Genomic DNA, 14571 nt, shown 5'->3' on the forward strand with positions numbered 1-14571 from the left:
GCCACACTGACCTGAGATCAACCATGGTGATCGTGGATCAGACTCTCACTCCTCATTCCCGCCTCACCAAACCAGGATAGCCTGTAGAGAAGCCAGTTTCTCCCACTGGTGGTGCCAGGCTGACTTGGGGCTGCTCAAGCATTTGCTGCTACCTGCATCATGAGGGAGAAATGCAGACTGCCAGGCCTGGGTAATGGGCAGTCCTGACTAGGGCTCTTCTGGTGTTGGTGAGTCAGGCCCTGGCAGAGTCGGCCTGTGTGTCTTAGTCGGCTCAGGCCACGCCCTTGTGCTTTTCCTGTCCTCAGCTTCTCTCCTTTCCCCTTTCATCATCCTCTACCTGGCTCACTTGGCCAAATTCTAAATTACAATTTCTAGCTTTGCCCCCATGGAAATATCTTTTCTTTGCCATCATAAAAACAGCAATCTCTCCAATTTCTATATCATTCTCCTTATCAAATGTAGAGGATTTAGGGGGTATTCTTTTGTTTTGTTTTATTCAGATCTGCTATGTAGTTAAGACTGGCTTTGAGCGGCTGACTCTCCTGCTTTGGGTAGTCATCTTCCTGTTTTATACATGGAATAAACTGGTTTTCTCTCTGTCCTGTGGCCGGACATCCTGTGTGCCTCCCCGTCTCCACCTGCTTTCATCTTCTCCACCCATGTCTTCTTATTCTGAGTTCTAAACTTGCTCAACGCACTGTTCCACTTAGCAATTTCCTTTTCATTTTGCTCTAATGAGTTGATTCTATATGATGAGTTTTTAATTTTAATTATACAGTATGTGCGTGTGGTATGAAAAGCCGTTCTATTTATTTCTTTGCTGTGTGGTTATTTTGAAGCCGTCTGGCTTTATCTTCACATTTCCAAACACGCATCGATTCAAGCGCACACAGAGCCCTCACCTCCACATCTGCTCTTCCCCCATCTGGATTGTCGTGAGCAGTGTTTCCATTCATGGCTACCTGCAGTTGTTACCTGTTTTGGGAATCATGCCTTCGAGAATGAGGTGAACTTGGGGTTAGAGAGATGGGACCTCTGGAGGGAACATGGGTTTGAGCCACAACACAGCCACTGCCTCTCAGGAGCATCTGTGCTGAGTTCGGAGCTGAGGTCAGCAGGTGAGTGAAGGTGAGATCCTGTGAATCTTCGTGCTGCACCTTGTCAGGAGAGTCTCCTCTTCCTCACTGGCCTCAGGACAGCCCTCTCCTTGTAACCAGCCATGCTACCCTCGGTGTTTACTGAAGTTACTTTATTGGGCTCCCTTCACCCCTAGATCCACTTTGCCTGGGCTTCAGACTTATTGGTTGTTTTGTTTTACCAAAAAAAAAAAAAAAAAAAAAAAAAAAAACAAACCAAACCAAAACCTTAAATATGTAAAAGAACAAAGACAAGTAAATTACCTCATACCATATGGTTGGGAATACTCATTAACTAATTAGTCAACACTGTGAACTGAACATCCCTTAAAAGGCCGCACCTGCATTAAAGAGTCTAAAATGCTGTCTGACTGATCAGAATGTCCCATTGGGGGTGGGGTGGGATTAAAGTGTTCCAGATTCAGAGTCAAACTATCCCGGGTTATCTTTGCTCCCCTTAAACACTCATTGCCCACACTTTGTTGACCTAACACCCCTTTGACTATCAGGTAAAACCACTGAGTGTATTCTTAGCAGACTGCAGGCTCCCACCAACCAAAACCCCAGAGCATCATCAGACAGCAACACTGAATCCACAGCCTCCAGCAGAGCATTCTAAGCTTTGCTGTGCTGCCTGCCTCATGTTCCCACCAATGTAGTCAGTAAAAGACCTGCCTGTCTTTTGTTCTGCAATCGCACTAAGTTCACGACCCTGCATCCATAATGGGACATTTTACTTGGGGCAACCTGAACCCTCGTTCTTGGGCAAGAGTGACTCACATTCATCTTAGGAAAATACCCTGTTCTTCCCTTTGAGGTGAGGCTGCAGTTCATATCAACACTCTGTAATCATACATAGAACTCATGCTCTCTGCCCACATAACACATGCATGTCATCCTACGTTAGGCCCTCCATGAAGGACATGAAGGCAACGTGTTCCCATCCTGTCTATGACTGAAAGACTAGATAGAGAAGAAGGGGAACTTAATACAGTGGAAGGTAATTCTGATAGAGTTAAAGAGGAAAGACAGGATGCGGGCGAAGCCAAGGATGAAGAAGACCGAAATGGACTGTTTTGAAAAACCAGATCCAGAGTGTCTGTGGAGGAAATCTGTTCAAGCTTTTATGGGTAATTAAAGACGGTGATTGGGACAATACAAGGTAATCTCACAGAAGCTGAGGACAGGGTGAAGACACAGAGTGGGCCGGGTGAAGACACTGAGTGGGCAGGGTGAAGACACAGAGTGGGCGGGGTGAAGACACAGAGTGGGCGGGGTGAAGACAGAGTGGGTGGGGTGAAGACACTGAGTGGGCGGGGTGAAGACACTGAGTGGGCGGGGTGAAGACACAGTTGGTGGGGTAAAGACACTGAGTGGGCAGGGTGAAGACACTGAGTGGGTGGGGTGAAGATACTGAGTGGGCGGGGTGAAGACACTGAGTGGGCGGGGTGAAGACACTGAGTGGGCGGGGTGAAGACACAGTTGGGGTGAAGACACTGAGTGGGCGGGGTGAAGACACAGAGTGGGTGGGGTGAAGACACTGAGTGGGCGGGGTGAAGACACAGAGTGGGTGGGGTGAAGACAGTGGGTAGTCAGCTGCAGCAACTAAGGAGATGCTAGATGCTTGCTCTGGTGCTCTGGCAACCACACCTCTGCCTCTCGCCTCTCAGGGCCAAGGCTGGCCTCAGGCCTCTGTGTCTGCACCGCTGCCTTCTTTGTCTCCTCTCTGTTTTCCGTGTTCAAATCACCTCCCCTTCCTCTATTCTCCTTCATCCCCTCCCCTGCCCCCAGGTGTCTGAACAGGGCTCTCCAGCACAACAGGAACTCTAGCCTCAAAGTTAAATCTCTTCTCAAATAAGTCTCCTGCAGTGACTAATTTCAACTTGACTGGGCCGGTGAGGGTCAGTAACTCACTCTTATTTCCGGCCATCGATTGGTGGGAGGAGCCATGAGTTAGAAGCATCTTCATGGGGAGGAAGTCTCTGTAGATTCAAGGGATTTGGGCTGGACAGAAACACCACCAGGAAGAACCTTGGCTTGCAAGATGCCAAGTGATTATGTGAAGTCATGGAAGCCTTAATTTAGTTCCAGGATATCTCATTCTCTCCTGGATGCACTGCGAGTTGCTTCTCCCAGCCACTGTGACAAAAGACATTTCCCCAAAGGGAACAATCACAGTGGCAGTGGATAGATTATAGTCTCTGTCACTGACAAATGCTCCAGTACATCCTTTATATCCCTGTCTCAAATCCCAGAAGACGGGGTTGAGGGATGGGGTGGTGGTCCTCCTGGCCAAAGCCTTTGCAGAGTGAGTTTCCCGAGGTGGGGGTCCCTGGTTAGACTCCAGAAGACTAGGTAAGGATGAACCCCCGGCTCCCACTGGAGATGCCTCACACCTGCTCTGCTCCACCCCCACTTTCCCAAGGGCTGGGTACAGTTACTTCTCCAGGCTGATGGGTATGTGTAGGAGCAGATGGCTTCATAGTGTGAGTGAAACAAATATTTTTAAAATAATATTTAACAGAAGGCAAGAAGGAGGCCTCACCACAGCGAAAACCCCAAAGCGTCAGGCTGGTTCCTTTACCTCCTGGAGCTAAGTTCTGCTACTGCACCACACACACACATGCATACACACACACACACACACACACACACAGAGACATAGACACACACATACACACACATGCACACACATATACACACAGACACAGACATACACAGAGACACAAATATACACACACATACACATGCACATATACACACAGAGGCAGACATAGACACCCACAGAGAGCCACACACACATACACACAGAGGAGGGCTGTCTGAGTCCTCTCTCCCACACACCCAGGAGAGGGCAGGCTGTGCTCTGCTAAATTCAGAACAGGCCCTGAGGTTACACATGCTGCTGGCAGCCCAACATTACTCTTGACCTAGACTCCTTATCAGCAAGATGGCCCCTAACCTCAGCCCAGTTCTTGCTCATCTCTGAATGCCTCTCTCCCCACAGAGCCTCGGTGGGGTCCTCTCCCCACTCCATACCTCCTGCCCCACCATGGGACCTGTGACTGGGAAGGGAAATGACCAAATGCCCCATGATGATAAGGACAGAGCCTCGCTGTGGCTATTTTGATCTTGTTTGCTTTTAAACAGGAATGAAAAGGAAGAAAACTGCCCATGGCGTCCACAAGTTCTGTGACTTAAATAGTGAGCCAATGCTCTTTGAATTAATAAGGACCCGAAGGTGTGCAGAGTTCTTGGTGTCACTGCCCTGAGTATCAACGAAGCGTCCTTTGGCCATGAGGAGAAATCCAGCCTGTGACAGACCCTGATAAACCTCATCCCTAGACTGAGGAGATAGATCAGGCAAACACCTCCTGATAAGCAGGAGGCTGTAGTAAAAATCCCATGTGGTGGCTCATGCCTGGAACCCCAGAACCTAGGGGATGGAGAAGGCAGGCCAGCCAGACTATCTAGTGGTGCGTTTTGGTGAGACACACCATGTTGAATGGAGGTGAGGGGTTCTCTGAGCATCACACCAGAGGTCAGTCTCTGGCCCCCACATGTACAGGCATTCACCTAATCCCAGTGTACAGACACACCCAGCCCCAGAGACGACCTGAAGAGCTGTGAATCTGGACCTCCCGGCCCCACAGAAGAGAGCTTCCCAGCACTGCTCACAGGATGCAGAAGTCATTTATCATGTGGCTGTCCTTGGGATCTCACCTCTGCCTGTGCCCACTTCAGCCTCCATTGCTGGCCTTCCACAGAGCCAGCAGGCAGTGACCCTGATTCAGGAGAGCTGGGACTGTCCTTGGCCACTGAACCCTTTCATTTCGCACCTGGAACAGCAAGGCCCAGAGAGGTCGAGTGTTGGGTCTCATATCTCAAAGCTCCTTAGCACTCAGGGGTGAGTCGTGTAGACATTGAAATTTCCTAACTGTGTTGTCCCTCAGGGTGGGGGCAAATGACTGTCATTTACACTCTTGGAACATTGGGCTGGGGGTTAACCTTTGAGGGCCTGGACTTTTGAAGTTGTTACCCTTCCTAGTGTGGGGCTGTGCCTCCAGCTGCAGTCTGGGAGCTTGCATCTGGCTCAACTCCTCACTGAACTATGAAGGAGGAAGTTTGGTTCCCTTGCCACATGATTGGCAACTTCATAGGGATTGGTGCAGCCCTGCTTCCTAGTAACCCAGGGATGGGAATGAGACCCGTGTGGTTGGCCGACTGTCAGGCAGGATGCAGCCACATGGTGCTGATGGAGCACTAGAGAGAAATGGAGACCTCCACACTCTCTGGACATCTCCCAGGCCTATATGCATGAGTGTTGAGCTGGGAACCAGAGGTTCCCTGGCATTGACACCAGCTGTTCTACAGCGTGGGTTGGGAGACTGAAGAAGAATGTGGAATCCTAGCTGTGAGTTGTGCCTCAAGTGTAAAACAAACAAACAAAAAGCTAATTTTTTTGTTAGACAAATGCATAGGGGAGTGAAGTTCCTGGGAAGAAGCCCCGCCCCCGAGTGAGCCTTCTGCAAGGCTGAGTAAGGGATCAGAACTCCAGGGCTCAGAGAGAGGTCAAGAGCTGCAGGTTGAAAGCCAAATCACACATATCTTGGGCTGTGATTAGCCTTCTTAACAGCCGGCCATTGCTTGCCCAGCTGTGTCTGACTCAATGCCCTTGCCGCTGACAGGTGAAACTTTTCAGGATATATTGATGGATCTCTGGCCTCCACCAACCCCAAAGCTAAGGATGTCTTCAATGTGGCCTCTTTCTCTCTGTTCCTCCATGGAGTTGACATCTTCATAGAGCATAACAACATCCCAGACTCCTGCTGTTCTCTTCAGAGCCATCAGAACCTGAAGCTGCCCCACTGGAACATTCCTATTGTGGGCAGGACAAATTAAAAGCTCATTTATCGGGAGTCAGTATCTCAGCTCCTCAGTCAACACTAACCATGGAGAATAAAACTGCACTAGACATCATGGATTAGCCCGAGTACCCTCTGGGCTCAGCCACCAAGGAAACCTGGTTTCCAGGGCGACTATGGACATGTGTCTAGATACTAAAAGTTCTGCATCCCCAACTCCTTTCCAGCCACTCGGTCCTCAAATGTTATGTCACGGTGGGATGGGAAAAGAGGAGACATCACAGGAAACCCAAGAGCATCCTTAGACTCTGAGGAGGTAGAGAAACAGAGTCTTCCCTGAAAGCATGGGTTTCCCTTTTCTTCTGGGAACAGCTTCTGTTTCCCACTCCAGCTTGTGTGTCTTCAGTAATTCTTTAAGCAGTTAACAGGAGGGCATCTGGTGTCTTAGCTAAGGTTTTACTGCTGTAAGCAGACACCATGACCAAGGCAAGTCTTATAAAGGACAACATTTAATTGGGGCTTACAGGTTCCATCTATCGTCATCAAGGTGGGAGCACGGCAGAGTCCCGGAAGTCATGATGTAGGCAGAGCTGAGTGTTCTATATCGTCATCTGAAGGATGCTAGTGGAAGACTGGCTTCCAGGAAGCTAGGACAAAGCCCACACTTACAGTGACACACCTACTCCAATAGGCTGCACCTACTATACAGGGCCATACCCTCAAATAGTGCCACTCTCCCGGCCGAGCATATACAAACCATCACAGATGGCAAAACCAGAGCACCAGAATCAAGTTTGGTGGTTTTAACTGTCCCTTTTGCCCTCTGGCCTTGGAGGACAGCTTGGACATGAACACCTTTGAAGGAGGTGTGCCTTGAACCATTTCTCCATACTGTGCAAAGAGGAAGCAAGCCATGGGATCAGAACTTACAACAGCAAACAACAGCAGCACAGAGCTCTGTCTCCTAAATATTGTCACCATTTTAACTTTCCTGACATCTATGTAAGAGACATAGCCTCATGTGTCTGTACATAATCTAGTAACCAGACATTAAAGAGAACATATTTGTTTTACTGAATTTGGTTTAATTCACTTAACATGACTGTCTCCCATCCCATCCATTTTCCTGCAAACAACATTCCTGTGTATGTGTGCATGTGTGAGTATGTGTGTGAGAGAGAGTATGTGTATGAGTGTGTGTTGAGTATGTATGAGTCTGTGTGTGAATTTGTGTGTGAGCATGTGTGTATGAGTATGTTTGAGCATGTACATGAGAATGTGTGTGTAAGAGTGTGTGAGTGTGTGAGCATGTGTGTGTAAGTGTGTGTGTATGTGTAAGCATGTGTGAGAGTGTGTGTGTGTGTGAGTGCATGTGTACATGACCTGAGTGTCTTTCAACACGAAGCTATGCACATACACACATTCATGGAAGTAGTAACATACACACATGCCGAGGCTACCCAAGTTTATGAAACAGAGCTTCATCAAGCTAAAAGAATAGACACAGTAGGAAAGCAGGGTGGAGTATCCCGCAGACTGGATCTTTAAACCAATATGGTTGCTATAGTGACTTCCCCACACTTTAGATCACTTTTTACTGTCGAGGACCCCTGAGAGTTTGGTTTGGTTCCCAGCATCCACATACTGACTCCCAACCACCTGTAATTACAGTTCTGGCAAATCCAGCCCTCTTCTGACCTCTGTGGACTCTTGAGTGTACATAGTGCACACACACACTCACACACATGTGCATAAATGAATAAGCATTTATAATATAAGCTGAAGCTGTACACGGAAACTGGGCATGCAGATAAACAGTTAAAATATAGAAATATGCTCAGGAATGCCTGCAGATAGCAGGCACAGAGCTGAGGGACATGACAGGAAGTGTCTCTTCTCTCTCTGCACCCTAGAAATATCCTCCACGTGGTGGTAAGTGTGGTATTTGCTAAGCTGTGGCTTCAGCCTGCCGGCCTCCTTGACAATATTTTTGTACCTGTCTTTTTATTAATTGTGCATATAATCAATCTATACCCTGAAAATCACAAAATATAATTAGGAACTAAACAAGACAGAAATAAATGGGAAGATATCCCATGTTTAAGAACATGAAGAATTAATTTGGCAAAATGCCCACAACATCCACAGTGATCTATACATTCGATATACATTCGACCAGAGCTCAAACAAGTTTTCTTTTTTAAATTAATTAATTAATTAATTTGTGTACATCTCAAAGGCTGATCTTCCTTGAGTCCCTTCTCCCCCAGGCCTCCTCCCCTTCTCCTCTGAGAGAGTGACTCCTTTGAGTACCCCGCCCCCGGCCCAAGCAGATTAGATGCATCTTCTCCCAGGGCAGGGCAGCCATGAAGACTGAGCTGCCTGCCTGATACATATGTGCCAGGGGTCCTTGATCCAGCCCATGTATGTTCTTTGGCTGGTGGCCCAGATTCTGAGAGTTCCCAGGGTTCCATGTTTGTTGACTCTGTTGGTCTTCCTGTGGGGTTCCCATTGACTTCTAGACTTTTGATCAACCTCTGTGCAATGTTTGGCAGTGGGTATCTGCTTATGTTTCTGCCCGCTGCTGGGCATAGAATTAGTTATGCTAGGCTCCTGTCTTCGAGCATCATTAACGTCAGAGATTAGCATGAAACTAAAAGTCCTATGGAGACACCGAGATCCAAGCAACTCATGCACAAGATGGAAGAACCCCAGCCCAGACTTTTACAGACCAGCAACATCTACAGTGATAACATAACAGACAAATGGAACATAGAACAGAGCACTGAGTAATGCACCTGAACAGACATAGCCACCTCCTGGCCTTTGACAAGAGCTGAGAGAGTTCTCAGTATGAAAAAGGGAGGGTTTCACACAGGCCTCAGGGGTCTCAGAACTCCAAATGAAAGATAATAAACTGACCAGACCCTGAAGTCAACAAAAAATGGACCAAATCCTTCAGAGTAAGACCTGGAACCCCAGACTCCCACATGATAACACATAGGGGATGCTGGACTTTGGCTTAGACCATGAATCTGGATACCACAAGGGAATGAATTCTTGATCCTCTTCATTTCTGGGCCCTTTTCTTGGCTAACCCCCCCAAATGTTCTGAGAATGTGCAGCGGAGCCCCCAAACAGCTCTTTGGAAGGAACAAGCTAAGAAGAGCTTAACCGAGCCTCTCATCTTGAAACCGTTTTCTAAGGCATGGACATGCTTGGATAAATGCTCAGAAGTAAAAACTGAAAAATCTAAGTCTGATTTCCCATGACTCGGGTCTCTCTGCACACTTCCCGGCTATGCAGGTATAGGATTAAATCCATCGCTGGCTGTCGGTGTGTAACAAACTATCTCATCCCTTCATGGCTTAAGATAATAAACCCACCATTATATAAGGTATAAATGCTAGCAATTACTGAATTCTAGGAAAATGTAGGCTGGAAGCCACAGGTACTTTGTGATTTTCTTGGTGGCAGCGAGGAAGCTACTTTCTTCTTTCAAGAAAATCGTTGAGCTTATAGTGTCTAAGCAGAGAAGATGGACGGCCCAACCCCATCTATCCCTCCTCCCAGTTCCACTGTGTCTCATGCCGCATGGAGAGGTGCTAATTTTTTGTTTTTACCGCTTCCCCGCTTCCCTGATCTTGTACAAAATAAGACTGTCTCACCTGTCATCAGTCACCGCTAGACTGATATTTGTTAAAGAAATCTCTCAGTGAAAGAAAACTTGGAAGGAAACAATTCCCAGAAACATTGTTTCCTCTTCCCAGAGGAAGGTGGCTGAGTCAGCCCTCTACAGGGGGCGGGTATCCTCACCATCCAACCCCGTCCTTTCAGGACTACTGCTCTGGCCTCCGAAGAATCTGCAAACTCCCTGCTTGCCCCCATGGGCTTGGGAACCTGATTTTCATCTCAGTTCTCACGCCTAGTTCCTCTCAGTGGCTGCTGATTCCTGCTGCAGGTTACCCTGTCCACAGCTTTTGTGTAAGGTTCTCTACCAACAGTGTGTCCTGCTAGGGAGCCTTGGGATGTTTAGAAACAATGTGACTGTCAGCTGGGGCCAGGATAGAGCTGGAGAGTGTGCTGTAATGTCTAGGACTGCCTGGCTCCCACTGTCACCACCAGACAGTGACCACTTAAGGGCACATTATTGGAGTCTGGGAAAACTGTCCCCGACATGCCTTCCGCAGGGAATCTGAGCATCTCCCTTTCTGTGCTGAGGGGACAGGGTTGTGCTCTCCTGTCATGTACATGTGTGCCTAGTGTCACACTTCAGCACAGGGCTCAGCCAAACCTCTGAAAGCAGAGACGGAGGGTAGAAGTACAAAGGCACACAGGTGTTTTGGGCATGTGTATGAATACACTTGAATATGTAAATATATGTGTTGTGTGTCTGTGTATATGTGGAGATCAGATCTCAACAACTAGGGTCATCAATTGCTCTATTTTATTCATTCATTCATTCATTCATTTTACATCCTGATTGATCAATGCCCCCTTTCAGCCCTCCCCCTAGTTCCTCCCTCCATACCTGCCTCCTTCTCCTTTGAGAGAGGATCACTCACTGAGACTGGAGCTCACATATTCAGCTAGATAGCTAGGATGGCTGGCCATGGAGCTTCAGAGACCTGTCTGCCTCAGTGTCCCTAGCTCTGGGATTACAGGCATATGAAACCACATCCAGGTCTTCATCCATGTGCTGGAGATGAAACTCAAGTCCTCGTGTCAAGCACGCCATCTCCTCAGACAGTCTGGGAACTTCAGGGTGAGCAGGCGCAACCACACAGCTGTGGAATTATGGGATGTTATCAACAGGGTGGTCAGTAGCTACACAGAAGTGGAAGCCTGAGCCAATGGACCCTGCACATCTCTAAGGTGTTGCAGGAGGTGAGCGTCTCACCAAAGCTGTGCAGAGTGACACTTTACAGATCCCAGAGTGTGAGGCAGGTCCAGGGCCAGTGTGGTTCCACAGGCTTGGGGACCATGTATCATTTGTCATTGAATTACATCTCTAGTTGACTGACAGCAAGGGGGAGGGGCAGCTGCTCCACCTGCCCTGTGCACATGGACCTGTCAGAGCAGAGCCAGAGGCGAGAGGCCACTCCCTGGCTGTGTCTGTTTAGCACGGGCCTTAGTTAGGCTGAAATCTCTTCAAATAGCATTGTTCGGGAAGCGAAACCAGAAGCCAGGATTTGCTGTAGGCCATGACAGTGGCCTCTGAAGCTTCCCAGTGGGGAGGAGGGAGGAGAGCCTGTGAAGGGAGGTGCTAGAGCAAAAGTCCTCCCCGTTCCTCAAGCTCAGAACTATTTCAGAGTGTGGTTCAGAATTAAGTGACTAAATGCCAGGGCCTTACCCACTGGCCAGTACCACTGGGACACGCTGGGCCAGGGTGATCCAAGCCCTCTGACACCACAGTGGCTCAGACTATAGTTTCCTATCCACACTGTTGCTGAGGCAGCTAGTCGACACTTTAGTCTCAGGAAGCTTCCAAATATTCAGGATCTTCTGGTCTTCCAGCTCTGTTCTCGTTCTCTCTGTACAGGGACATCCTCATAAGATGGCTACCCAACCCTACCCACCACTTCAATGTCTGTGTGACAACATTTCAACTGTGTGCTTGCTTTCTTGACAGAGCGGGAAAAGCCCTTCTGGAATCTGCTTGGATGGCTTCTGGTAGGGAGGAATCTCTCTGGTAGGGAGGGAAAGGGGCGAAAGCGGAGGTGTGGGGGAGGTCTCCCCACCTCTCAGCTCCTTCCATGTTGGGACCTCTGTAGAAACCGTAGGGACCTTTTGTGTGTTGTCCTCTTGGATTTACACTTAAAAATTTTTTTGTTTGATCTTTAATGCCTCATATTAGTTAATGCTCCATATTCACCATTATTTGAGCTGTTCTATGTTACAGAAAGAGACACAATTATTTGAATTTTTAATAGAACGGACGTGCATATTTTACTGGAAATGGTCACATTCACCTTTAATCCCAGCGCTCAGAAGGCAGAGGCAGGTGGACTGATCTCTGTGAGTTCCAGGTCAGCCTGGTTTACATAGTGGGCTCCAGGCTAGCCAAGTCTACATGGTAAGAACCTGTCAAGATAGATAGATAGATAGATAGATAGATAGATAGATAGATAGATAGATAGATAGATAGATAAACAGAAAGATAGACAGATAGATACATAGATACATAGATAGATACATAGATAGATAGATAGACAGATACATAGACAGATAGATGGACAAACAGACAGGTAAAAAAGATAGAAAACTTGTGGTTCTCCCTAAGAAATGTATGGTTACCCCTGCTTCATCAACAACCTTGACTTTCTAGTATCCCAGCAGCTTCTGCAGCTCCAGGCCTGCCCCCCTTTCCCAGATTTTGCAATGCTGAGGGAAACCGTGCACCGTCCACCTGCTTGGCCAGTATGTTCGTTCAATATACACGGGGACTGGGGGTCCTTGGCCTGTTCTGGAAAAGGAGGGCACAGCAGAAAGCAGGAATGGTGTCATGCTCTCTCTCTCCATGCTGAGGTCAAACACGTTCACGGAAGCCACATAGCCGGCGTCAGAGAGAAGGATGGGGACTTGTGGGAACCTACTGAGCCATGAGAGACTTCCTGGGAGGAGGTGAGGCCCAAGCTGAGATTTAAAAACCCAGGCCAAAGAATATTGGGATGGCACGAAGGCCACTGTTGTCCCGAGCTTACAGGGATGGCTTGGGAAGACAGGAACTAACAGAATAATCTACAGACAGCTAAGCTCAGCGTGCCGCAGTCCAGAACTCAGAATTTGATACAGGACACGCTGGAAAGCAGAATGTGGAGAAAGCCCTTCCCACTTGGCCTCACCTCTGCCAGGAGTCAGATTTATTTCTCAAAGCCCATACCAGATACCCAGAGTACATACAATTGACTCTTACCAAATCCTGAATGAATAAATAAGTAAATGAATGCATGGATGAATGAATGAGTTTGCAAGTGAATGAATGAATAATGACTGAGTGAGTTAATGGGTGGTTGAGTGACTTTGGCTCTGCCCACTTTCTCTATCCGTCTCAGGAGAGTGTCCTGATAACCTGGGCAGACCCTTGAGGCTAGAGTTTCGCCTCTTGTGTCCAGCACAGAGAATGTGTATTTGTGAGGCTCACTGGATTTTCACACCAACTCCCCCTGATCAGGGTCCACATCTTATTAACAAGGTGACTCCTGCAGCTTCTGTGTCCTTCACACAGTGTCTTCTGCATGGCAAGGCTCTGGATGCTCCAGAAGAAGGAAGCCACACCCTGCCCAGCTTCACACTGACTCCTCTTCCTCAGGCCACCTCTCGTGTGCAAGAAAGGAGGGCCATCTGCCCTTCAGCCCCTTTGTCCACCCATCCCTCTGATACAGACTCCACGGAAGGAGCTGTAAGGCATAAGCTCTGATTAATGACTATCCTAGCGTGCGCAGGAGCCTACCCCCGCTATTTCCAGTTCCCTGCCAAAACACGACAATTTGCTGGAAGCCAATTTGTTTTAAATAACCAAACTACAAGTTGCAATTAATGAAAAGGCCATTTCAGTGGGTGTACATGCACACCCACATATGCAGAGGCAAGCTGCACCCGTGATTGTGTGTGCACACTGCTGTTTTATAAACCTCATTTCAGACCTATGAAGGAAGCTGTTCGATTAAGCACACACTTTTAGCAATCACAGGGGATCTGACAGAAAGCTCCCAGAGTCAGGCAAATCCCATCTATATTGCTCCTCAGAGAAGAGGGGTAGGGCTGGGCCAGCACCCACCTGCTGGCTCCCGCCGGTGGAGGCTGCTTGGACTTCAGGCCACGGCTGCGGTGAGTGGATGCCATCCAATCTGAACAGTTGGGGCTCTGGCACAAACTGACACTGCCCCTCAAGCCCAGCTGGCAACCTTAGTCTTACAAACCTGTGTTTCCCTTTTGAAAGCCATGTATGGGTAACAGTGATGGGAGGGGTCAGACTTAAGCAAGTCAGAGAGTCCTGGGATAAAATCCTGCCAGATATGTGTGCACCATCTCTCTTCCCAAGACCTTTTCTCCCTCTCCCTCACCTCCCCTTCCCCTTCCTCCCTCTGTCCCCTCCCACTTCCTCTCCCCCCCTTTTTCTCTGTCTCACATGTGCACACACACACAGACAGGCAGACAGACAGACAGACAGACAGACAGACAGACAGACAGAAACAGAGAGTCAAAGCACACTGCCCTAGCATGTGCAGCAGTTTATCAGGAGCAAGTGCAAGTTTGGTGGGGCTTAGTGTTGACAGAACAGCAGGTCTTGCAAAGCCTTCTTTCTAAATGAAAATTATGTCTGGAAATGAGAGCTCTCATTTGGAAGCAGAAAGTAGGTCAGGTTCAGTGATCACGGCCCTGAGAGTCCAGCTCCATCTTCTAAGACCTCCTCGGCCTTTTCATTATGGATGTGATTCGCAACTGCAGCCTGGCTTTCCTTCTCAGGCAGAACATTCTGTGATGTTCAGCTTGGCATGACATGAGTCCAGGCAGGTAAGAGACCTGGACACAGGAGCTCATTAGTGTCCCTACAGATTCTGATCCTC

The sequence above is a fragment of the Micromys minutus genome, assembly GCF_963924665.1.
Source record: "Micromys minutus genome assembly, chromosome: 11".
NCBI lineage: Eukaryota > Metazoa > Chordata > Mammalia > Rodentia > Muridae > Micromys > Micromys minutus.